Source organism: Planococcus citri, chromosome 4 (genome assembly GCF_950023065.1).
Source record: "Planococcus citri chromosome 4, ihPlaCitr1.1, whole genome shotgun sequence".
In the NCBI taxonomy this organism is placed as follows: Eukaryota; Metazoa; Arthropoda; class Insecta; order Hemiptera; family Pseudococcidae; genus Planococcus; species Planococcus citri.
Window position 1 is genome coordinate 8655482 of NC_088680.1, and position 24826 is coordinate 8680307.

Here is a 24826-nt window from a genome sequence, read left to right on the forward strand (position 1 = left end):
GATACTTGAACCTGAAAATCGCCTAATGTCGGATTCGACAGGTTCCTTCAGCAAAGCGTCGATATATGTACTAGTTTTTTATACTTAGGGTATTCTTCTACCAAAAATATCGTAATTTTTAACACTCGGATGGGCAACGAGTTGAATGAAGTCAAACGGCGTACACGTAATCGTCATCTTACCGGGCTGTAAAATTATTAAGACAGATCTACACGATGTGGCTTATACGGAGGAAGTGTTATTCATAAAATATATCGCAAGCTACCGTCGTTGTTGTTGTTGCGGTGCGGTCTCCGCTTCGCCTCCGCTCGCCACTCGCCAAACACGTATCATATTAAAAGCTTACAACGAAAAGACATAAAGAAACGACACGAGCGTTTAATTATGCTAATGAAAAGGTATATTGCTACACAATATTATAATACGTAATTTAAATGTATACATATATATTTCTTACATGTATCTACACATGGAGCAGGAGCTACTAAGGTAAGGGGTAAGGTATAGCTGTGTTTGTATACCTATACCTTACCTATGTACGAGTACCTGTAGAGTATATGCCACATACTGCAGAGTACACATCTCTTGAGGAGCATCACACACCAAAGTACGATTGCAGCCAGCTCGATTTATTGTATATTATGTTCATCATAAGGCTGCGGCAACGGGCTGGTGCGGTGCTCCAACTTCGAACACCTGCTATTACATACGATACAGGTTCACGTTTTGTCAAATTCACTTCTTACCAGCACCATCAGCAGTCAGCACAGCAGCAGAAGCCAGCAAGAAAACGGTTTTTCTCTCTTCGTCTTTTTCTGGCACTGGCAGTGGCAGAGGCGCGCACGCAGACACGAAGGTTAACACATTACTACAATTTCAAGTACACGCGCGACTGCGACTATTTTACATATAAATAAGTAAACTGTCCGTTTCTTTTTCCCGAAAAAGAAAAAAAAAGGAAAAGAGAGAGAAAGAGACAGAGGAGAAAAAAAATGTAGGTACAGAAATATCAACTATTCGAGTTATTATTTTTATTAACTATTAAATTCTCGTTAAGCGGTCGACGACGAACGGAATCATAATGCCGGTGGTCCTCCAAAAAACCAGACCTAAAATGATGCGGGACCCAGAGCTTAAGGCATCGTATGGCTAAAATAGGTAGATACCTATTGCTTGTGTGTATTTTTCTAGACTAGATGAATTTTTATTAACTGGTTTCCCGATTTCTATGAGGTACTCTTACGTACGTGTAGTACGACACCTAGATCTTTTTCTCTATTTTTTTTTTTTTTGCCAATGAGAAGAAATAAATTTTGCATCGATTGGCCTCTAATGTGCCTCTATATGTGCATAACATGCCCGAGTTTTGCATTCTAAGGTAATGAGAAGGGAAAATTTCATTGTAGAGTTTTCTCGACAGGTGATGATAATGATGTGATAGCTGGCTGGATATTCAGATGAAATAATTTTTAGAAAATTGAATAATTTTGGAGTCTGCTTTTTGGCCATTACAAAGCCTCAAATTTTGGCACAGCTCAGGCTCTATGAACGAACAGTTGGCAGGCTGAATATCGAGATTACAAACGCCAATGACTGAAAAAATCTAATTCAGTGATAGAAACTGCATAGTTGGTTTTAATTTATTCCCTGAAAAATAATTTTCCATCATTAATGGCTAATTGGTCATTTTTCACGAATTTTCATTGCGTTTTAAAATTGAATACCCATAAAGAATCGACTTCAGAATCCAAATTTTAGAAAATTCAACGTGAGCTTATACTATGGGAATCAAGTGGCAAACCGTCAAAGACATTCGTTCTCACTTTAACGATTTTATAATTTGAGCTTCAGTGTACCGATTCATTCAATTTTCGGTAGATTTTGGGGACCAATGGAGGCTTTGCAGGGGGACGAATCGAAAAAAAAGAGAGGGTCAAATCAAAAACCTGACGATGAGTTGATATTTCGTATTCAAAACTCCCGAAACATCGCGCATCATCGATAGATTTTCACTAGGAAAAATGTTGACCCCCCCCCTCACACTTTCCTTTTTCTCCTCTGTAAGAAAAAATCAAAAAAATCCTTACACTTGGAAAATACTCGTAAAATAATCCTCAACTCTGACCAAAAAAAAAAAATGGAAAAATCGTGCATTTTGAAAAGATTTTGAGCAGAAAAAAATGTTGATCCTTCCCCCTCTCCCAACAAAAAAAATTTCAGAAAACTTGTGCATCATCGATAGATTTTCACTTGGAAAAATAGTGACCCCCCTCTCACCCTTTCCTTTTTCACCTCTGTAAGAAAAAATCAAAAAAAAATCTTGCACTTGGAAAATAAAAATAATCCTCAACTCTGACAAAAAAAAAATGAAAAAATCGTGCATTTTGAAAAGATTCTGAGCTGGAAAAAATGTTGATCCTCCCCCCCGCCCTCAACAAAAAGAAAGCTTTTAGAAAACTTGTACGCTTTGAAAAAATTTTGACACCTTATATCCTCTTCTTCTACAAAAAATCTAAAAAAATTCGTGCATTTTGAAACAATTTCAAATTTTTACGTTCCTTTTCCCGAGTGAGATTTGACTGCAGAAGCTTTTGACCCTCTCCCTGCCACCAAGAAAAAAAACTAGAAAATTAGTGTATTTTGGAAAGATTTTTGCTTGAAAAATGTTGCCTCCCTCCCTTCTTTCCTCTTTTTTTTTGCTCCTCCGTAAAAAAGATCGAAAAAAATTCGTGTATTAAAAAAATAAAACGATCCTCACTCTCACAAAAAAATAGAAAAAATTCGTGCATTTTAAAAATATTTTGAGCCGAAAAAATGTTGATCCTCCTTCTCCCCGCCCCCCCCCCCAAAAAAAAAATTTCAAAAAATCGCACATATTGAAAACATTTTTGACATCTCATCTCCTTCTTCGCCAGAAAATCTGAAAAAATTCGTGCGTTTTGGAACAATTTCAAATTTTTGCCCTTTCCTTCCCAAGTGAGATTTGACTGGAGAAACTTTTGACCCTCTCCCTGCCATCAAAATATAACAAAAAAAAAACTATAAAATTTTTGTATTTTGGAAAGATTTTAGCTTGAAAAAATGTTGACTCCTCCCCCTCCTCTCCTTTACCTTTTTCTCTGTAAAAGAAAAATCGAAAAAAAATTTCCACATGGAAAATAAAATAATCCTCAACACTCTCACAAAAAAATTTGAAAAAAATCGTGTATTTTGTAAAGATTTTGGGCTGAAAAAATGTTGATCCTCCGCCAAAAAAAGATTTCAGAAAACTTGTACGTTTTAAAAAAATTTTGACACCTCGTCCTCTTCTCCCCCTAAAAATCTAAAAAAATTCATGAATTTTGAAACGATTTTAAATTTTTGTGCTCGATTTTTCGAATGATATTTGACTGGAGAAATTCTTGAGCCACCAAAAAAATAAAAATGAAAAATGAAAAATTTGTGTATTTTAGAAAGATTTTGGCTTGAAAAAATGAATGAATCGAGCCTCCCCCTTTCCCTTCCAAAAAAATCCTAAATTCATTCTAGTCAAATCATAAAAGTATAACCTCATTTTCGTGTTTTTCATTTCAAGAACCTGAAAGAAAAATATCCATAACTTTTAATAACCATTTTTCAAAAACAATTCTAAAACATGCACTTCAATTACTGTTTTGGGACAATTTCCAAACAGTTGATCCTTTTTGAGCAGATTTCCGTACTCTATTTTCTGAACCAGCGAAAAAACTCGCTTCTTCCTCCTCTCCCCTCCAAAACATCTCACATTTCGATACATCTGCCTGTATCCAAATTTACAACGTTGGTCAATTCTGTCCCTTTCTTTTTGGAGCTGAAAATGAGGTCATGAGCCAAGTGATTCAAAAATTCCCCCACCCCATTTTTAAAATTGAAAAAAACACATTTTGATACCTCATTCCATAGTTTCGATAAATAACGAATTTTTATTTCGACCAACCCCTCTCACTCTAACCACCGAGATCACTTATTGGATACATTTTTAATACAGTTATTCGATTTTTAATCAATCAGTTCAAAGGCACAAATCTTGAGAACATTTTTTGACTCTTTTTTCAGCAATAAATTAATTTTCTTCCTGAGGTATGAATTTATTATTTTGGGATATTTTTAGCAATCGTCTGTTTTGTTTTTATATATTAGCGTTTTTCATGAAGAAAAAATTGAAATTTCAAAAACTGACATCATGTGATGATATTTTGATTTTTTTGGATATGACTTATGACGGTTATGACCTTCTCACTCCGGATCATGCAAATTTATTTTTTCAAGCAAGCATAAATAATTTTTTCAATTTGAACTGAAATAAAATAAATTCGGCTCAGTTTCTTCCATTTTCAGTGAGTAGTTTATCACTTTTTTCCTACCTCCTAAGACCCAATTTTTTTCGAATTCAACTTCAATGTTCCCAAATTTGAGCAAACATGAGTTAGGTACTGTCAAACTTCTATTTTGTTCAGTCATATTTTCATAGCACCTCATCAACAAAACCCCGTATCAATATGATTAAAATTCACGAATAAAATGGAAAAAATTCATCTAAAACTCGATCAAATAAATTAAATAGTCTCAATCGGAGCAAACTTTTTGTCCGCATTCACGACATAGGTAAATTCTACGTATCTATCTAGTTCGATCGAATCCATCCATCGACATGGTTCGCCACACAACAAATAGATATACCCACAAAGGTGAACAGATATACCTATACACAGAATATAGACTACTATACTCGTATATCGACGAAATATTACTACGATGATGTAATTTATAGCTTTTACTCGTCTCCCGCACGCCACGACCTGGCACATGGTCTTTCGATGATTTTATTTATACGTATACGAATAAAACAGGCTGGAGAAAGAGATGTCGTTCTATTCGTGTAAACTGCGTAAAAGACTGACTGAGACCATGGCACGAGAAAGAGATATCCGTATCATCGACGCGGCGCGGCGGCGTATATCGATGTTTGTGAGATTGGTAAAAACATTTTTCAACTTTTCAATATATGTACCAATTCCGCGCTCAGAGTAACCTTATCCTTGGCTCGCATCTTGGTCGAATCAAATTTATGAACGCGTGTAGGTACATTATATAGCACCGCGCCTTGCGCCTTCCACTGCCCCCTTGTCTGGTTCCAGCGATCGCCAACATGCAGTATTCCAAAAGGCAGCATGTATCGGTTCCAGTTTACCTGGAAATTAGTCTTCGAATAGATGCGACGATAAAAGACAATCGATGTCTTTCTTTTTTACCCCCTCGGCCTCGTGTTCTGTTCTACCACCCTCCGAACTGGCAGCATGTTGAGGGTGAATGAAGACATTCGAAAGTGGTACTTGGCAGCAATTGACATGTACACCATGTCGACTACATATGCAATAAATGTCACCGCAGCGCCACGTAATTCTTATGGTGTCTTTATTTTCTCAAAATTGACGTAATATTTAACCCGATGGAACGTTTGCAGACAATTGGTATGGTAAAGTATGTACCTATACTTGGTGCAATTAGGATGGAAATTTGCATCAATGAACTGTCTTTAGAGCTACCTTATACAGAGCAACAGTTCAATTTAGTTTTCCAAACATCCTGCGATGTGACAACCGTGACCGTTATATGAGCATTTCCTTCGTATATGACCCTTCTACATATTTCTTTTCGAGCGTTTAAATTCGCAAAATGATTCACGAGTGTATTTAGTCAAATTTACATAAAAACGTGAATTTAATAGTCCATCCATTTCCGGACTTCTCACCCCCATGCATCCATCACGATCATTTCGAGTAAACCGCTAAATTAATCTTTAAGTATAAGCTTATGCCAAGGGTCGATAAACTCAAAAATACAAATATGGGTTCACTTACCCTTGATCGAACAACGAGAAACTTGTAGAATCCGTTTTCCAATTTCAGTAAGTAAAGGGACCTGAAAATCAGAAAAATTTTATTAAAAATATTGCTGGAAAAACAAGATTTAACATGAAAAAAAGATATGCTCCTAATTCAGGCAGTTCGCGTACTTTCGGTTACAGTTCAGCGAAAAATGCATAAATTATACCTGGCAAATTCCAGACGGAAGGTTCGATTTTATTTTTCAGATCATTTCATTATTTTAAAATGAGGGAAATTTCAAATTACAACTGCTCAAATTGATATTCAGCCAATCTAAAGAGATTTGAAATTTCTGGAGAGGACTATGTTTGTGCTGGAGGCTCCAGAACGTCTGAAATTCGCGAAAAATCAATTCCAGAAGTTCGTACCTATTATAGCCAACAACCGAAATTTCACCTTTTCAACTCAGTTATACTACAATTTCGAAAATTTTATATTTTTTGGTATCGATCAATTTTTGGGTAGGTACACACTTTATTTTGATATTTTTATGAATTCATCAAGCATCGAAAAATGAACTTGGGCTGAAATTTTGGTTTTTAGGCCTTTTTGGCACGCTCTTAGCAAATATCCAAAAATATTTCAAATTCAAGGTGAAGGGTTAAAGTGGCTTTTTGTCACACGAAAATCAATCAGCATAAAAATTCCTTATCTAACGCGACAAAATTTCATCGATTATTCTTCAACCGAACTTCTGTTCTCAGAAGCCTATATCAGGGGGGGGGGGGGAATAGGCGAAAATCTCAATTGAAAATACCCAAAATTCCCAACTTCAGCGAGAGGTGGATTCGCAGATTATTTTTTAGGACCGGGGGAGGTGAATTCAGCGAGTTCCCCTCTGTCAAGTGAAGTATCCCAACTAGCAGGGAATTTTCGCACATGGGACATTAAAAAATCAAAAAAGCATCCAAAAAATATAATTTCCAAACAAAGTTTTAGGTGCTGAATTTTATCTCTCGATTTGTGGGAAGTTTTAAAAAATTCACAGGACCATTTTCCAATAAAGAATCAAATTTGAGTACATAGAAAAATGGAAATTTGGTTCACATTTTAATTTTGATCTTCAACATCGATTGATAATCTTTTTTAAAGTCATTTGAAGCCCCTTAGTAAATTTTCGAATTTTTTAGTTTTTGAAAACAAAAGAAAAAAACAAGTACATAATTAGTATCAACATACATTACTTGTAGATTCGAACTGGCAGAAAAAAATTGCTACAGAACTCTACGAGAAATTGTAAGCTTGAGTTTTTGGGGAAGCTGAATTTCATTTTGACTCTTTTTAAAATACTGATCAATTTTTTTAATAGTTCTACTAAAAAATTCAAAAATCCACCGAAGGTTCCAAGACGGTTAGAAACCTTCACCAACTGATTCGGAAAATCGAAAATATGTATAAGCTGTTTACAAACAAATTTTCAGATTTTCAGCTCAATGCGACCAAATTTCAATGTTTTTACAAAAAATGAAGGAACCAAAAAAAATTCTAAAATTTTTACTAAAAGTCAAAAAATGAAATTCAGCTTTAAAAGTCTGTTTTATGGCGGTGTAATTTTTAGACCATTTAGGATTTGAGAGGAGGGGGATGAAATAATCAGGTTCTTATTTCCAGAACTCTTCATTCCCCTCTGTTCCTGCTCTTTTACTGACGGACAAACCAAAATTCTTCAAGAATAGCCACAAATTTCGAGAGAACTGAATTTCATTTTTTGATTCTTGGAAAAAAATTGTCAAATTTCTTTTTTAAAAAATGATCAAATTGAAGTAAATCGATAAAATTGGGTTTAGGCATGCTTTAAGATTTCAGTTTCCTCCCGGAATTTAGAATTTCTCCAGAAGAGCCAACTCCAACACTTAAAACTTTGTTTGGTGCTCAACTGCTTATAATATTGAGAACTTTTTCAAAGATTTCAGGTCGTTGAGTAAAATTCCGCGTGTTCCAGTTCAAATGTGAATTTTTACAAATTAGAAAATTTAATTTTGAATACACATACGAGTATAACCCCGTAATTCCACGGTCAGGGACCGAACCAGACTAACGAGCTCCTCTATTGGGCACTAAGCAAAACTACAAGATCTACGAGGTTCATTTTTTTTAACCCTTCCAGAATTGAAAACCTGCTGGAGGCTCCAGAATGGCTCCAAAAAGTTTGTTTCTCAGTTGGAAGCTTGAAGACCCCCCCCCCCCCCGAAACATTTAAGCGAAAAGTTGGAAATCTTTGGGGGAAATTGAATGCGTTGGAATAAGTTGAAAAATTTGGAGAGTTGAGAAGAAATTGTGTAAACAAGGAAAATCAAAGAATTACCAAAAACTATGGGTTTTCACTTCTTGAATTGAAATTTTCAAAAGTTTTCGTTCTTGCTTCGCTCGGGCCCGATCATTTTCCCCTTCTCCGACCAGCAAAGTAAAATAATGCTGTTTTACGTGACCCCTCCCACCCCAAAAAAGTCCCTCTGTTGCATTTTCAGTCAAAACTGCCAGAAAATCTCAACTTCTGCCGAAATATCAAAAAAAAAGTTTTACTTTTCGTCGAAAATTCGGAATTAATAATTTTTAATTTTTGCCAAAATTCATTGTTTCAAGAAATACGAATTTTCGAGTTTTTGCTGAAAAGTACCTATTGTTAAAATTTTCAAATACTGAAGCCCTGAAAATCAACTTTTTGCATCAGTTATCTTACTTTTCGAATTATCAATTTTTTCAAATCTTTTGCTCTCCCTTTGCTCGGTCAGATTTCAAACTGAGTAATTTTTCAACAACTTTCAAGAACGAAAAATTAACTTCAAAAATTAAGGAAACATAACCAAATGAATACCTATAAGGTTCATACCAGTGCAAAAATATGCAATATGACGAAAAATGGTGCGAAATTTTATTCAAAGAATATCACAAGCACAAAATTTTGGAGTTGAATTTCTGAAATTGAAAATGATTATATTGTACCTCACAAATTCATTGTAAATATCCAAAAACTTTCGTCCTCGCGAAAATACCCTAATTTTTTTTTAAAAAAGTTGATTTTCAAAGGCCAAAAAGCTAAAAAAAACACGAAAAAAATTGCGAATTTATGGATTTTGAATTTCAATACCAACCTTCCAACAGAATACCTAATTCAAACTTTTTGTCAAGTATAAAAGCATCTTTTTCGGAAATTTAAAATTATTCAACATTTTTGTTTCCAACTCCCCCTTCCAAAATTGGCTCGAACCACATCTGGTTAATTATCATGAAAAATACTGAAGGGGAAGGGGAATCTGGGGTAAAAAGTTAGGAAAATCTGACGAAAAAGGTTGCGAAAACTTCAGTCTCACCCCCTCCCTCTCATCCTGACACATCACTTCGTCATGCCTCTGAATACCTTGTCAGCTGTCAACGTTCAACGATTCGATTTATGAAAATATTTATAATTTTGTACCTATGTGTATGTACCTTTCCGTATGATTTTTCTTTAGCATTGCTACATACTTACGTTGGGGCAATTTTTACGTTAATTAAAGATAAATTCGGTGCGTTGATGGGAATTATTTTTCATCCTCGCAAACCTTGCTTTGGTTTTTCCAATTCCATTTCCATTCCCACGTCCATCATTTCGAGTTCGTTTCACTCATCGCCACGACGACTGACGTTGAGAAAAACACACCAGTGGGAGCTCAAAACCCCCAGACAGGTAATAATTCTCAATTTTCAAACGTCACGAAAATCCAGATATTTGATCAAATACGAGATGTACTCGCACGCAAAAAAAAAAAATGACAAGAAGGTGAACTGCAGTGAATCCTGATTTATACGTACATTACGTGAATTAAGGTACCTCAATGCCATAAAATTGTATTACGACGGCGACAGTGATACTCGTAAGCACTACAGACCCTATACCTCTTGTTGCTTTATTTTTTCAGTCTGTGGAAAACGAGTTCTTACGCATTAAATCATCTAACCATTTCAAAGTTTAATACGTCCGTTCGGCGAACATAAATTAGTCATTTTTTTGATTAGTTTGCCTGCGAGCCCATCGTGGAATAAAATTTACTATACATAAATGCGCGCCATAAAACAAAGTAAACCGAAATACATAAGATACATTAAATGGGAAACGTAATACTATATAGACATAGTAGGTACCTTACCTACCTATATACCTTCTATTACATACACATATCATATAAATTTATACGATGATCCATTCATACATAGACTGAGGAGGTGCAGGAGGAATGATACTCAAAAAAAAAATCCGTTTAATACTTATAAATGCTAATTTATCAGAGCGTCACATCCGTTTTAGATTTTTCGTTTGTTTCTGTTTTTTTTTAAAAATCATCAGTCCGCGTTCGACGTTTTAAATGCGTTTTTCATATTTCTTTTTTTTTCTTTTTTACCACTTCTTCTCTTTATAATCCGCGACGTATTTTACGACCATTTTCCTCGCCTCTTCTTCTTCAATTTACGACGATAAGTTTTTAATTATCAGAATTTCCTCCATCCCCCTTCCCCTCCAACCCTTCTAATGCACCTACGAAATATATACTTTGTGGTCAACAACCAAACCTGTCTAAACTCTTGAAGAACGAAAAATAGACGGCGTGGAACGAAAATCCATATACATTGTCGCGTGTACCGAGTCCGAGTCCCAGTCCAAGACGAATGTATTATTTATTAAGTGGCGATTCTGAACTCTTATTGGTACAAGCTGCCATCTAAAGAGGAGGTGGTCTCTGAACAAGTGAAGGATTTATGCAAAGACATAATAAATATCTAGAGGTGCGTAATATTCAATTAAAACGTGTACTAGGTACCTTCGTCTAATCGTCTTGGTCGCTGGTATGGGTTTTTCTTCTTCCAAGCGAGATTTTCTTTCTCTTTCTATTATTAATTGTGTATGGTACGTAAGTAGGGACCCATATACATAGGAGGTGTGCTTTGAGGCTCGTATACACGATGATGTTTTATAAAACAGTCTGTATATGTATAGTAATGGAGGGCTTCATAATACTTAATTAATATAAGTGAAAAATAAATGTCCGTTTTGAGCATTCGCCAGAAACATATCGCTGTGCATAAGTGTAAGTACACATCGCGATGTAATTAAAGCCTCTCTGGAAACAATGTAATTAATCACGTAATTATTCTCAACTTGTTGTTATGTTCATTTTTTTTTTTTTTGCTTTTTGAATAAAACTATTGGGTAATTACGTAAATAAACTTGTTGATAATAAAGACATTAAAGAAGAAATATTAAGCTCGACTGCTCACAGCTATATTGCTATATTATAGTGCAGGATCTCCTCTTTCTCTCTCTCTCTCTCTCGCTCACTCGTTCTTCAATCGGGATTCGGGATAGTTTCACACGGTCTCACACACACCTATCATTTGATTATATCGATACATTAAATAGGTATTAGGTTAAAGATGTCTCTTCTCTGAACGAAATATTTAATCGATAAACCAAAAAAAAAAAAAAAACACAAAACACACAAAACAAAATGCACCCGTTATAGTAGATGAAGAGTTGGAAGATGTGGTGAGGGGGTGTTTATTACAACAAGATGAGAATATACACGTTATCAAGGTTATATCGTTGATGAGATTTATGTTTATGCTATAATCGTAGTACAACAGACAACTGCACATGTACCTGGTCTTTAGTCTTTCCAGATCTTTAGACAAGTATCGATAAAAATATCATTCAGGAGTATTATGGGTAGTTGTAGAAGAGAAGACAAGCTATGTCGATGGTCTATAGTGGTGTATACGCGACAGGCGACAATGGACGGTAGGGCGAACCCAAAAAAAAAAAACGACAACACTTATAGATCTGCCATGCCATAATGCTATGCCACATGAAGATGTTTCCAGCTTTGTGACGCGATGTAGCTCGTATTTTTCACATTTTACATCCTCAGCACGGATCTGGAATAGCTGCTAGTTTTTATTACTATATTATTGTTGTCGTAATGTCGTCCGAGTAGTCGTCTATACTGCAGCGAGTGGTCTTGTGGTGGTTTGATCATTGATCTGGTACCATGTAGATGGTCTTGTGGACTATCTTGTGTGTAGTATGTCGGTCGTGGAAAATACGACTTGGAATTGAGATGTTACAGAGGACTATACAGTGTGCACTGGAGAAAAATATGTTATAGTCCGGCATATGGCATTAAGAATAATTGCACCCCCCCCCCCCCTCAGATCCACTGGGACAACTTTTTTCTCAAAGGGGACATCCTAAGGAACATTTTAAAGCAAAGTTGCCAAAAAAAAGTTGGCCATACTGACAAAATGGCGGTAACTTTGATTGACAGGTCAGCCAAAATCGCAGATTTTGCTTTCCAACATAGGAGTCGCAGGAAATTTATTGAACTGGACAAAGATAGATCAAAAGAGCATGCAAAAATTCATCACCTGCCAAAATTTCAAGAGCTGAAGTGCATTTTTCGATTTTAAGTGAATTTTTGAAAATCAATAATTTACCTAAGCCAAAAATGAGAAGAACTCAAAATGTTATCAAATTGACACAGAAATCTGAAATTTGGGAAATGCCCTATTTTCAATCTGCCAAATCGGCTGAAAACGGGTTCAAACCGTTTAGAGCAGTTCTGGAGCCTCCAGCAGATTTTTGAAACTTGAAAATTTCTTCAAAATCTCATCGAATCAAGTTGGAAAGCCGAAATTCATGTTGCACTTCAACTTAATAAACACGCTATCAAGTCGACTGCATGCTGGTGACTTCAAGTCATTTTGAAGCCTCCAGCGGCTTCTTGAAAATTATTGGAGCCTCCAATAGATTTTTTAAACTATTTCAAGTCGTTTTGGAACCTCCAGCAAATTTTTCAATGCTCGAAATTTACATACATAAAATTTTACCAACCGGAGAGCTGGAAATCCTAAATTCACTTTGCAGTTTGCACTCCAAGGTAACTGCAGGTGGGTTCAAGTCGTTTTGGAGCCTCCAACAACTTTTTGGAAATTACTGGAGCCTCCAGCAGATTTTTCAGTGCTCGAAACGTCCATAAAATATTACCAAACGGAGCTGCATATTCAAAAATTACTCTGCAATTCAATTCTAATACGCTATCAAGTCGACTCCAGGTGGGTTCAAGTCATTTTGAAGCTTCCAGCGACATTATGAAAATTCTTAGAGGCTCCAGTAGATTTTTTAAACTTATTTCAAGTCGTTTTGGAGCCTCCAGCGACTTTTTAGAAATTGCTGGAGCCTCCAGCAGGTATTTCAATGCTCGAAATTTCCACACAATTTTACCAAACAAGAGCTAGAAATCCGAAATTCACTCTGCACTCCAATTTCAACACGCTATCAAGTTGACTGGGGGTGAGTTCAAGTCATTTTGGAGCCTCCAGCGACTTTTTAGAAATTGCTGGAGCCTCCAGCAGATATTTCAATGCTCGAAATTTCCACACAATTTTACCAAATAAGAGCTAGAAATCCGAAATTCTCTCTGCACCCCAATTTCAACACGCTATCAAGTTGACTGGGGGTGAGTTCAAGTCATTTTGGAGCCTCCAGCGACTTTTTAGAAATTGCTGGAGCCTCCAGGAGATTTTTCAATGGTCGAAATTTTGATAAAATTTCACCAAACAGAGTGCGATATTTAAAAATTCACTCTACACTCCAATTTCAACACGCTATTTTAAGTCTACTGATGGCGAGTTCAAGTAATTTTGGAGCCTCCAGCGACTTTTTGAAAATTCTTGGATCTTCCAGTAGATTTTTGAGACTTAAAATTTCTACAAAATTTCATCAGTTTCAAGTAATTTTGGAGCCTCCAGCGTCTTTTCGGAAATTACTGGAGACTCCAGCAGGTTTTCCCATACTCAAAATTTCCTTAAAATTTTACCAAACAGAGCTCGATATTCAAAACTTACTCTGCACTTCAATTGTAACACGCTAGCAAGTCGACTTTAGGTGAGTTCAAGTCGTTTTGGAACCTCTTGCGACTTTCTGGAAATTACTGGATCCTCCAGCAGATTTCGAAAGGTTCAGAATTTCCATAAAATGTTATCAAACAGAGCTGGAAATCCAAAATTCACTCTACATTCTGATTTCAACACGTTATGAAGTCGACTGCTGGTGAGTTTGAGTTATTTTGGAGCCTCCAGCGACTTTCTGGAAATCATTGGAGCCTGCAGGAGATTTTTCAATGCTCAAAATTTCCCTAAAATTTTACCAAACAGAGTCGGAAATCCAAAATTTATTCTGCACTCCAATTTCAACACGTTATCAATTCGACTGTGGGTGGGTTCAAGTCATTTTGGAGCCTCCAGCGACTTTTTTAAAATTCTTGGAGCCTCCAGTAGATTTTTGACACTCAAAATTTCTACAAAATTTCATCAATTTCAAGTCATTTTGGAGCCTCCAGCGACTTTTTGGAAACTACTGGAGCCTCCAGCAAATTTCTAAAAGCTTGGAAATTCCATAAAATGTGACCTAACAGAACTGGAAATCCAAAATTCACTCTTTACGCCAATTTCAACACTCTGTCAAGTCGACTGCAGGAGGGTTCCAGTCGATTTGGAATCTCCAGTCACTTTTTGGAAATTATTGGAGCCTCCAGCAAATTTTTCAACGCTCGAAATTTCCATAAAATTCTACCAAACAGAGCCGGAAATCCAAAATTCACTCTTAACTTCAATTTCAACATTCTGTCAAGTCTACTGCGGGAGAGTTCAGGTCAATTTGGAATCTCACGCGACTTTTTGGAAATTACTGGAGCCTCCAGCAGATTTTTCAACGCTCGAAATTCCCATAAAATTTCACCAAATAGAGCCGAAAATCCAAAATTCACTCTGCATTCCAGTTTCAACACGCTATATAGTCGACTACGAGTGGGTTCAAGTCATTTTGGAGCCTCCAGCGAGTTTTTGAAAAATTACCCTTCCGCTTCTGTTTGGGCTAGAAAGATGTAACTATGTTTATACACCTTATTTTTGACATTAATTTCGAGGTGGATTGCAAGCAGTTTCAATCCGTTTTAGAGCCTCAAGCGGCAGAGTTCAAAAATTTACTGGAGGCTTCAGTAATTTCCAAAAAGTCGCTGGAGGTTCCAAAACGATTTGAAATTTACTTGCAGTCAACCTCATAGAGTATTGAAATTAGTTTACAGAAAGAATTTCTGCTTTCCATACCACGTTGAAAAACGAATCTGATCGGACGTGTGTTCCTGCGTTCAAGTGCTCATCGTATCGTGTGTGTGTATTTCTAAATATCTAATTGTCAGTGCGAAAACTTTATCTATTATTTTAACTGTTTGTTCGTTAGTGTAATACATATAATGGTGGTACATTTCGTCTACGAGGGCCACAGATATCGCGAAGTGCGTGTCTGTGCTGACGGCACATTTACCTATCAATGCTCAACATCAAAGTGCCCAGCACTAATACACGTCTCACCTAACAAGGTAAACGTTACGTCAACAAATGGAAAAGACCATCGACATGGAGATGCGACACCCCAGAGGACAACCCAGACTCTCAACGCAGCATCATCATCAATGCAAAATGTGGCATCATCATACACCTCTACCCCCCTCTCCCAACCCATTCAAACTGAGAATGATGAAACGGATGGTAATATATCTCTTATCAATGGGTCTCTTAGTACGCTCGTTCCCTCTACAATGAATATTGAGCAATCAATCGCAAACCTGTGTAACGATGCAAAGCGAACGGAGGTATTGTTACGAGATATTTTGCATTATCTGCAGGATTTATCAGATAAAATAACGGCATTAGACGATATACAAGTGGTGAAAAATAATGTCGATATTATATTAGACAAGTTTGCGTCTATAAACACCCCCCTACCTGCACCTGCACCAACAGATACGGTAAAAATAATCCAACCTCGTATCCTACTGGTAGGAGATAGTCATGTGCGGAAGATGCAAGGTATAATGAATAATCTCATTTCGGATAAGGTGACCATACAGGCCCACTTCCGCCCTGGCTGTGGGTTAAATGAATTTCTTGAAGACATCGAGACCATAACAGCTGATTACACTACCCGTGACTGTGTTATAGTGTATGGAGGTTCCAATTCACCCACCATTGATGAGGCCAATGCACACATTCAAGTTCTTTTGGGTTTATCAGAGAAAACAAATGTTATTCGATTTGAAATACCTTTTACCCAGAGAGATAAGGAACTAGACAGAAAAATATCGTCAGTGAATACACACATTCGAACTACAATGGCTGTTATCAACAACAAGCGGCTAATTTGGCGGTGTTATAAGCCCAAATCTACTGATTATGTTCAACGTGGTCTTCACTTACATCGTGGAGGTAAAATTAAACTAGGAATAAATATGTGTAGCATTCTTTCTAATTTAAAATTAATTACGTATACACAGCACCATAATAGTTTTTATCATATGAGTAGAAATCACTCTGCCATTCCTAATACCAAGAAAAATGTTTCCAGTAATCGTATTCGTAAGGTGCAATCTCACTAAGCTGATTTGAATAACTGTAATCGTGATAACTTCTTTCCAAAATTACATCATGATAACCATAATAGAGGTAATCGTAATATGCATGATAATATTACACCATGTTTAGATAATCGCCATAATGCTAGGAATAGTATTATACACGCTTTCAACCAAAGTTCTCTACAAAATGTCAATTATGCCTCACCTAACGTCACCTCCTGTCCACCTGCGATCCATCATCTCTCTCAACAGCCCGCTATACCCCCCTTGATACCACCTCCTGTACACTCTTCCACAGTACCACATCCTACCATGAATATCCAGAGTTGTCCGCCTATGATGCAATATGGAATGCCATGTCATCCTTACCAACCTGTTTTCTCCTTTCCCCAGAATTTTCATTAAGCTCAGTCTCTTTGACTAATGAACATATTCGTTTAATGACTCAAAATGTACAATCAATTCGAAATAAGACATCACTAGTAGAGCATATATTGGATGAACTTGATGTTCATGTAGCCTGCATAAGTGAGCACTGGTTGAGTCCTACTGAAATTCCTATGCTCAAGGTTGGTAACTATATTTTAGGCTCGTCTTATTCTAGGATTTCAGGAAGGGGAGGGGGTGCATGTATATTATTGGCAAATAGTCTTGATACTGCCTATAAAAATCTAGATGAAATATGTCAACTCTCAGTGGAGGGAGATATCGAAATCTGTGGGGTAAATCTTACCAAGAGTGGCATCAATATACTCTCTGTATATAGGCCTCCTACTGGTGATTTGGATGTCTTCTTTAATAAAATAGAAGAGGCAATATCTCACTCCCAAAATTTGGGGAAAAAACTGGTAATTGGAGGGGATTTGAATATAAACACTTTAGTTAATTCCAGTACCTCTCAAAAACTTTTCGATATGGTCATATCATACAACCTACTCCTATGCTGCAAAGAGCCAACTAGGCTGAATAATTGTCTGGATAATTTTTTATGTGATAAAAGTATGTCATTCAAAGCAAATGTTTGTAGGACGCATATCTCTGACCATGATGGGATAATTTTAGCAATATCACTGGAGTCTAGATCAACTGAAACAAAATCATTTAGCTTTAAAACTCGTAATTTTAGTAATCATAATAAAGAGTTGTTTGTTAACTCTCTGGAAACAGTAGACTGGGAAAGCATGCTTCAGGGTAATGACTTTCAGTTGAAGTTTAGTAATTTTCAAAATACATATGTAAAATATTTCCAACAATCCTTCCCTATAGTGACTAAAAACTACCCATCAAAACAAGTGAACACAAAATTTGCACCCCACTTCAAAGTTGAACTGAAAAAATTAAAACAGGAGCTAGAAGATATTCGAGAATTTAGTCAACTAATCCAATCACCATATTTGAGAGAAAAATATAAAGTTAAAAAAACTGAGTACAAACGTTTAGTGGCCTCAGCTAAAAAACATGCAATTGATAGTAAAATCTTGGCCTCATGTAACTATAATAAGACAGCATGGGAAATTATAAACCATAGACCAAATCATCATTCAATTGAAATTATTGCAAACAGCAATACCTCAACAAAAGAACCCTACGAAATTGCTCAACTATTCAACTCATTCTTCACAAAATTACCAGATCATCCCCAAATGTCACATGGCCTTGACCCTCTCTCACTAGTAAATCACACACTCCCCTCTTTTTTTTGTGAACCTACCAACATGTATGAAGTACTCAGCATAATAAATTCCCTCAAAAATTCCACATCAAAAGATCATCTTGGTATTGATGTTAACACACTGAAACTCTCTGCCCCTTTTGTTGCTTACCCCCTTGCCATACTCTTCAATGAATCCATTGAAAAGGGTATTTATCCACATGAAATGAAAACTAGTGTAGTAACACCGGTCTTTAAAAATGGAGAGAGAGATAAACTGAATAATTACAGACCAATATCAATCACCCCAGTTTTCTCTAAAGTGTTTGAAAAAATATTCCACAAAAGATTAGCAGATTTCTTTGAAAAATATAAATTACTCCACCCATCCCAGTTTGGCTTTCGGAAAAACATGAATACCACTTCTGCAATCTATAAATTTGTTCATGAGGTATTGAATGGTCTCCAACAGAAAAAAAATCTATTAGCAGTTCTTTGTGACCTGTCTAAGGCTTTTGATAGGGTTGACCACAACATTCTGCTAGAAAAATTGGAGAGATATGGTGTTAGAGGTATACTATTAGATTGGGTCAAGAGCTACTTTTCTGATAGAGCCCAAATTGTAAAAATCAACAATAGCACATTTTCTGATGCGGAACCTATTAAGCAAGGGGTACTTCAAGGATCCATCTTAGGTCCACTGTTTTTTATTATTTATATCAATGATTTATCACCTTATTTTGGATACAGCCTCACAGAATTTGCGGATGATACAACAGCTCTTCTAGAAATAGATGAGGGTGTTGATAGCAGTCATGTTCAGGGCATTATGAATAGGTTGATAGCTTGGTTTTCGGCAAACAAAATGATACTAAATTTAAATAAAACACATTTCTTGGGATTTGGTAAGGTACCTTCTTCTATAACAGAAAGTTACAGAATAATAGATTCAACTAAATTTCTAGGAGTTCTAATAGACTCTGACTTGAAATGGAATAACCAAGTGGACCATTTAATCAAAAAACTTTCCACTTATACCTACTTAATACGACAGCTCCGTGAAATAACACACTCTCACACTTTAAAACTTGCATATTTTGGCCTATTTCATTCTAATCTGAGCTATGGAATAGCACTTTGGGGTGGTAATCCCAGTCTACTCCAACGTGTACTACTAATACAAAAAAGAGCTGTAAGAATAATGTTTCGAAAACATCCAAGAGAATCCTGTAAACCAGTCTTTATTGAAAACAACATACTGCCAGCTCCGTGTGAGTACATACTTCAACTGTGTATTATGATAAAGAATGGAATAATAAATCTCAAGGTACCTTCTCACACATATGAAACAAGATTCAAACATTTGGCAATAGGTGAAAATTTAAGAACAAAAATTATGCAAAATAACGTTGATTTTATGGCCTCAAAAATTTATAATAAAATACCACAAGAACTAAAAAATATACAATCCAAAAACCTTTTTAAAAAGAAACTAAAAAATTGGCTACAGAGATATGCGTTCTATGATGTTGAAGAAATGCTGCAGCTAAACGCATAAGTTTACTTGTTTTCTTTGTTTTCTTTTTGCTTTTTTTTTATTCATTTATTTTCATTATTTTATTTCATTTATGTATTTCTTTTCTTTTTTTAATTCCATTTTCAATAATTTTTATCATTTTAAACCCTTCTATAAATGTATGTAACATTGAAAAAATGGCCTGTATGCTACATGTTATTGATACCTATCTGTATTAGTACCTATATTTTATATGACATTGTAAATGCAGCGAAAGCTGTGACCTGCAATAAATATTTGAATTTGAATTTGACATTTGATGGAAAAATCGTCTCAAAATTCGCACAAAAATCCCGAAAATGATCAAAAATTTAATAAAAATTTCCTAAAAATTGCATTATACATATTTTGTACATGTTTTGAAGATGTTTGTTTTTCTAATTTCACGCGCAATCTATTTTTTATATTTTACTTGTACCTACTTATTCATCTTTAAATTTCAATTTTTCATTATCACCTATACGATTTTTTTCAGTAGGTTATCTTCTCCTCACTTGGCTCACCGCCCCCTCTTGTTCTATGCACTTCTAGTCTTCTACACTGCTATTTAATTATCACAGGGAGGAATATATTCGCTCATCGCTCGAAATCTTTCACAAAAAAAAAATTCACGCTAGATAAAATCGCAAGTAGGTACTCGTATTTTTTTCATCTTAAAAATCAATTTTCGAAATCCACCTCCGGAAACAACCCACCTCTGCTTGAACCTCGGTGCAAGGAAAAAAAATGAATTAAACATTTTGCAAGCGTCTAAAATCTTCTTGTAAATCGTAAATACCTAGTTATTTTCGCGGCGTTTCAATTTAATTACAACTTTTTGTATCATTTAGTTAATACATCTCATCGTAATAATATTATCACTATTATTATTTTCGCTTCGTGAGAAATACCCGTAAGTTCATAAATTTTAATGCTCGAGTCGATTATAATTTTCGAAAAAAAAAAAACGTTATTCGCCATGTTTGATAGGAATACTCGTACTCGTAAAATTGCGGTTCGCGGATTCGAGGGGGCGTTTTAACGTATATGCTAAAAATAGCTACCATTTTGTACTTACTTATACGCTTAGCTCTGTATTTTTATTGTTTTAGACGCATTTATAATATACCTACAATACCTACATACAATATTATGATGTTCGAAATATACAATTAATAATGTATTACGATGTCGAATTATTGTTTACCTCCGAAGAGAAAAACACATACTCGTACAAACGAGCCCAATTCCGTACAATTTCAAGGATTTATGAGCCTCTACTCGTTCTTATTTTCTTAATTTCCATTCATAAAAATGAATCGTGTGGAAACTATACTTCTAAATATACATTGAGACACATCTTCTTTGTATATGTAGAATATATTTTAATGAATTTGAATATTCATCGTATATGCAACGAGGTTATGTAAGCTCATAATATTACTGCACTTTTAATTTACCTATCTTCAAAGCAAACAGAATTATGCAATTTGCAAAATTGAATGGTGTGATGCATGGTTTGCTGAGGCGGTATAATTTTATCCATCGTATGTGCGACGAAAGTCTCGCTAATAGACGCGTTTATGCAAATATAAAAAAAAAAACGTTAAGGATTAAAGAGAGGATGATGCTTTAGTAATTAAAACGACGAGAAAAAAAAAGATTACTTTTTTAATTTTTCTTCGCTTTTTTTCTATATTCCTTCACTCCAAAGTGTATAATAGGAGAAGATTAAGAAAAAGGCGAAAAAGAAATGAAATTAATGTTTCGGAAAACAATTAAAGCGTAATCATAGGATACGAGCTCGGATAAAAAAAAAAACGGAAGTACAATTTACTCATGCAATATGCAAACGATCAACAAGTGTGTACCTAAAACACAGCTACACTATGTGTACAAATACACATGGGTTTTCAGCACTTCGTAAAATATTCTTTAAAATTCATCAATCTAGACGATCGTGCGATCATCTGATCGATCTAATCATTGGCTCAAATTCAGGATCGTGAATTTAATTGAAAATAAAATCAACCCACGTACGAAGTAAGGGCTTGTAGGAGAGTACAGATTATTTTCAAAAAATAATATGAGAATCCCTTGATTTGAAAAGGGCGTGTAGATTAGAAGGCGCTTATTTTCACATTAATTCTGTCAGAATTTCAAAATATATTCATTTTTCGCTCGGTTCGTTTTAATTGAGATGTCGGTTATTTATTTCCAGCGCTTGCTCCGCGCGATCTCGAAACATCCCACACACTTTTGCATATATTATTAATGCCCCGCTCTACCTACCTACTATACTTTTATATGAATAACAACGTGTAGAAATGCTCGCGTTTTTCTATCCATATCTGTGTATTATCTGCATAAACGTTATTATAAGTATGTTGTTGTTATTATCATCTAGTGTACCTGCTACATTTATACTGGAGTGTGCATACATGCATACTACATACATCTATGTACCTACTATACGGTGCATTTACACACGTTTGCATATCGAGGTGGAAGTATACACAGTATACTTACAAGACACGCCGCCACTTCATATATAGATATGTACTACATGTATGTACTACGCCAGGTACCTAATTATAATACCTACTAAATAATGTTGACTTTTTATGCAACGATGCCATTTGACGGATTAATAACATAGTTTAAGGCGAGAACGCGTATTATCCGATTATAACTTTATTGCACTTGTCTTGTACATATATAAATGCTCACCTCTGGAAGAGTGTAAGTGTATGGACAATGCGTGGTTTAATTATGTAGAAGAGATGATGATAATGGCTCAGCGAATCTACTTTTGTGTATGAAGTATGATGTACTTGTACTAGTATCTTGTTGTGGAACCGAGTTTCAAATCCAAAATGAGATTTGCAACGATCGAGGAAAATTTCCAAATAATTTTAACGCTATCATCTCTTTTATCTCATCTTCATCATCTAGAGTAAATTGTTCGCTAACGTATCAGACAATGTTGCAAAATCACCAGCGTATCTGTCTTGGATTTCATGGTAAAGGGGTCCAAAAGAGAAAATACATACGAGAAGTACCATACCATAAAGGAGGGGGAGAGATGGAGGTGGAGAGGAAAGGATCAATATCAATTTTGAATATTTTTGGCGAAATTTCACCTCAGACGGGAAGTATCCCAACCGGCACAAAAATTTATTACCTGGGCATAGGTCAATCAGAAGACAACTTCAAAATATACCACCAGCCAAAATTTCAGATGCTGAGATATTAATTTTTCAATTTTGGATAAATTATTGAAAATTCAAAGGAGTTTCTTGAGTTCCGATGTTGATTTTGATCTCTTTATCGTTTCCTTTTGTAAATCTCATAATCTTGGTCTTGCCTGCATTTATTTTCATTCTGTATTTTAATCCAGCACTGTTGATTTGGCCGATCATCTTCTGCATCCTCGCTTCTGCCCCAGCAAGGATCACTTCGTTGCCTTAGTTGCAAAGTAGCGTATGTCCATCTGTAAACTTGATACTTCGTGTAAAAGTGCTTTCAATCTGGAGCACCATCTGTTGGGTTTTAGTGGTAGCCAATGGGTAGGTATGTCAGAGACATGTCCCGCCAGCATACTTACCCATAGGCTACCACTAAAACCCAATAGATGGCGCTCCAGATTGAAAGCACTTTTACACGAAGTATCAAGTGAACAGATGGACATACGCTACTTTGCAACTAAGGCAACGACTTTGTCATGCTGCATACACGTTAAACAATCTAGGTGAGACGGGGCATCCTTGCCTCACACCTCTCCTTATACCACATCTGTTCTCCAAGTACCCAGTTCCGATGTTGATGTTTGTGCTCTGCTCCCAATACAGGTTCTTGATAATTTGCAGGTCTTTGTCATCAATATTGTAATTTTTCAGGATCTCCAACATCCTCCTATGGTTGACACGATCAAATGCTTTCTCATAAGTAATCTACGAGGCAAGCAATGATTTCCCTATTTGCATTCAGTGCTCTTTGGATGATCACTTTCAGCCAGGGATGTTGACTGGTTTTTAACCTCAACCTTAATTCTAAAAATAACCGGAAAAAATGGTAAAAAATCACGTAACCTTAACCAAAAAAAATTCCCGTATTTAAATCTGAGTAACCTTAACCAATAACCTTTATTTTTTTGCAATTTTTTTGGGGGAAAATTGAAATCTTGTGTAAAAGAGCAACATTTTTGACTTAATTTTTAGCAAAAAAAGAGAAACTTTTTAGAAATTTTCAACAGAAATGTGAGACTTTTTGATGATTTTTCATATATTAGCTTTGAAAATTCCAAGTTTTAAAACGTTGACTCCATAAAAAAAAGGGTGTGATTTAATACCACGACAAAAAAGGGCGTCAGCACGACAAGCATAGGCACTTTCACGCCAGAAAAATCATTACCACGACTAAATTGGAAATTCCCGACAATAAAGAGCTTACCCCGACATAAAAGGTACTTCAACGACAAAATAATGTATCAAACAACGAATTAAAAAATTCACGACATTTTATTACTTTCAACTGCTATATAAGGCAATGCACGACAAAATTTTTCTATCAAAAACAGGCATTTCACCGACAGAAATTAATTTTTGAAAAATATAAACATTACATTGAAAAATATACTGTACAAAGAAACGAAGTATCTATTAGAAAAATTTCTGTTTAGTGTTAATAAAAGTAAAGCTTTTGTTGACCTCGTTGGGCGACTCCTCTCCTCTTTTGACCTAAGGGGATAATTTTGCAACTGCCATATAAGGCCATGCACGACAAAGTTTTTCTGTCAAAAAGATATATTTCACCGACATAAATAAACGTTTAAAAAATATTAAAATGATACCAAAAAAACGAAGTAGGTATGTAGAAAATTGCTGTTTATAGAAGTAATGTTTTGTGGATTTTGATGGGCGACCCCTCTTCCTCTTTTGACCTCAGGGACGAAGCGAAAGGGGGCTACGGTGTGACAGTAAGCACCCCTCCGGTTTCGCAAAAGTAGGAAAAACTTGGGAAATTGTGAGAAATTCCAGAAAGTTTGGAAAATACAAAAATTCCAACAATATTTTAGTTTCAGTTTTCAAAAATTCAAATTTTTTACAATCGTGTATTAAATTATCATTCATTTGCAGACAAAATCGCCGATCTTATACTCAAAATTCTCATTTTTTTCCTAAGCTTTCGTCCTCGCTTCGCTTAGGCCAGTTTGGTTCTCTTCTACTGAGTTACAATTTCACTCAAATTTTTTTGAAAGAAACCCTCT

General features: G+C 35.6%; 1 long non-coding RNA gene across 1 annotated transcript in view; it reads right to left on the reverse strand.

Moving 5' to 3' along the window:
* Positions 1-24826, reverse strand: part of LOC135844115 (uncharacterized) — a 203422-nt gene that overhangs the window by 124360 nt on the left and 54236 nt on the right. Inside the window, exon 2 of the long non-coding RNA XR_010558452.1 lies at positions 5880-5940. This is a non-coding gene — a long non-coding RNA (uncharacterized LOC135844115). The remainder of the gene's footprint in view (positions 1-5879; positions 5941-24826) is intronic.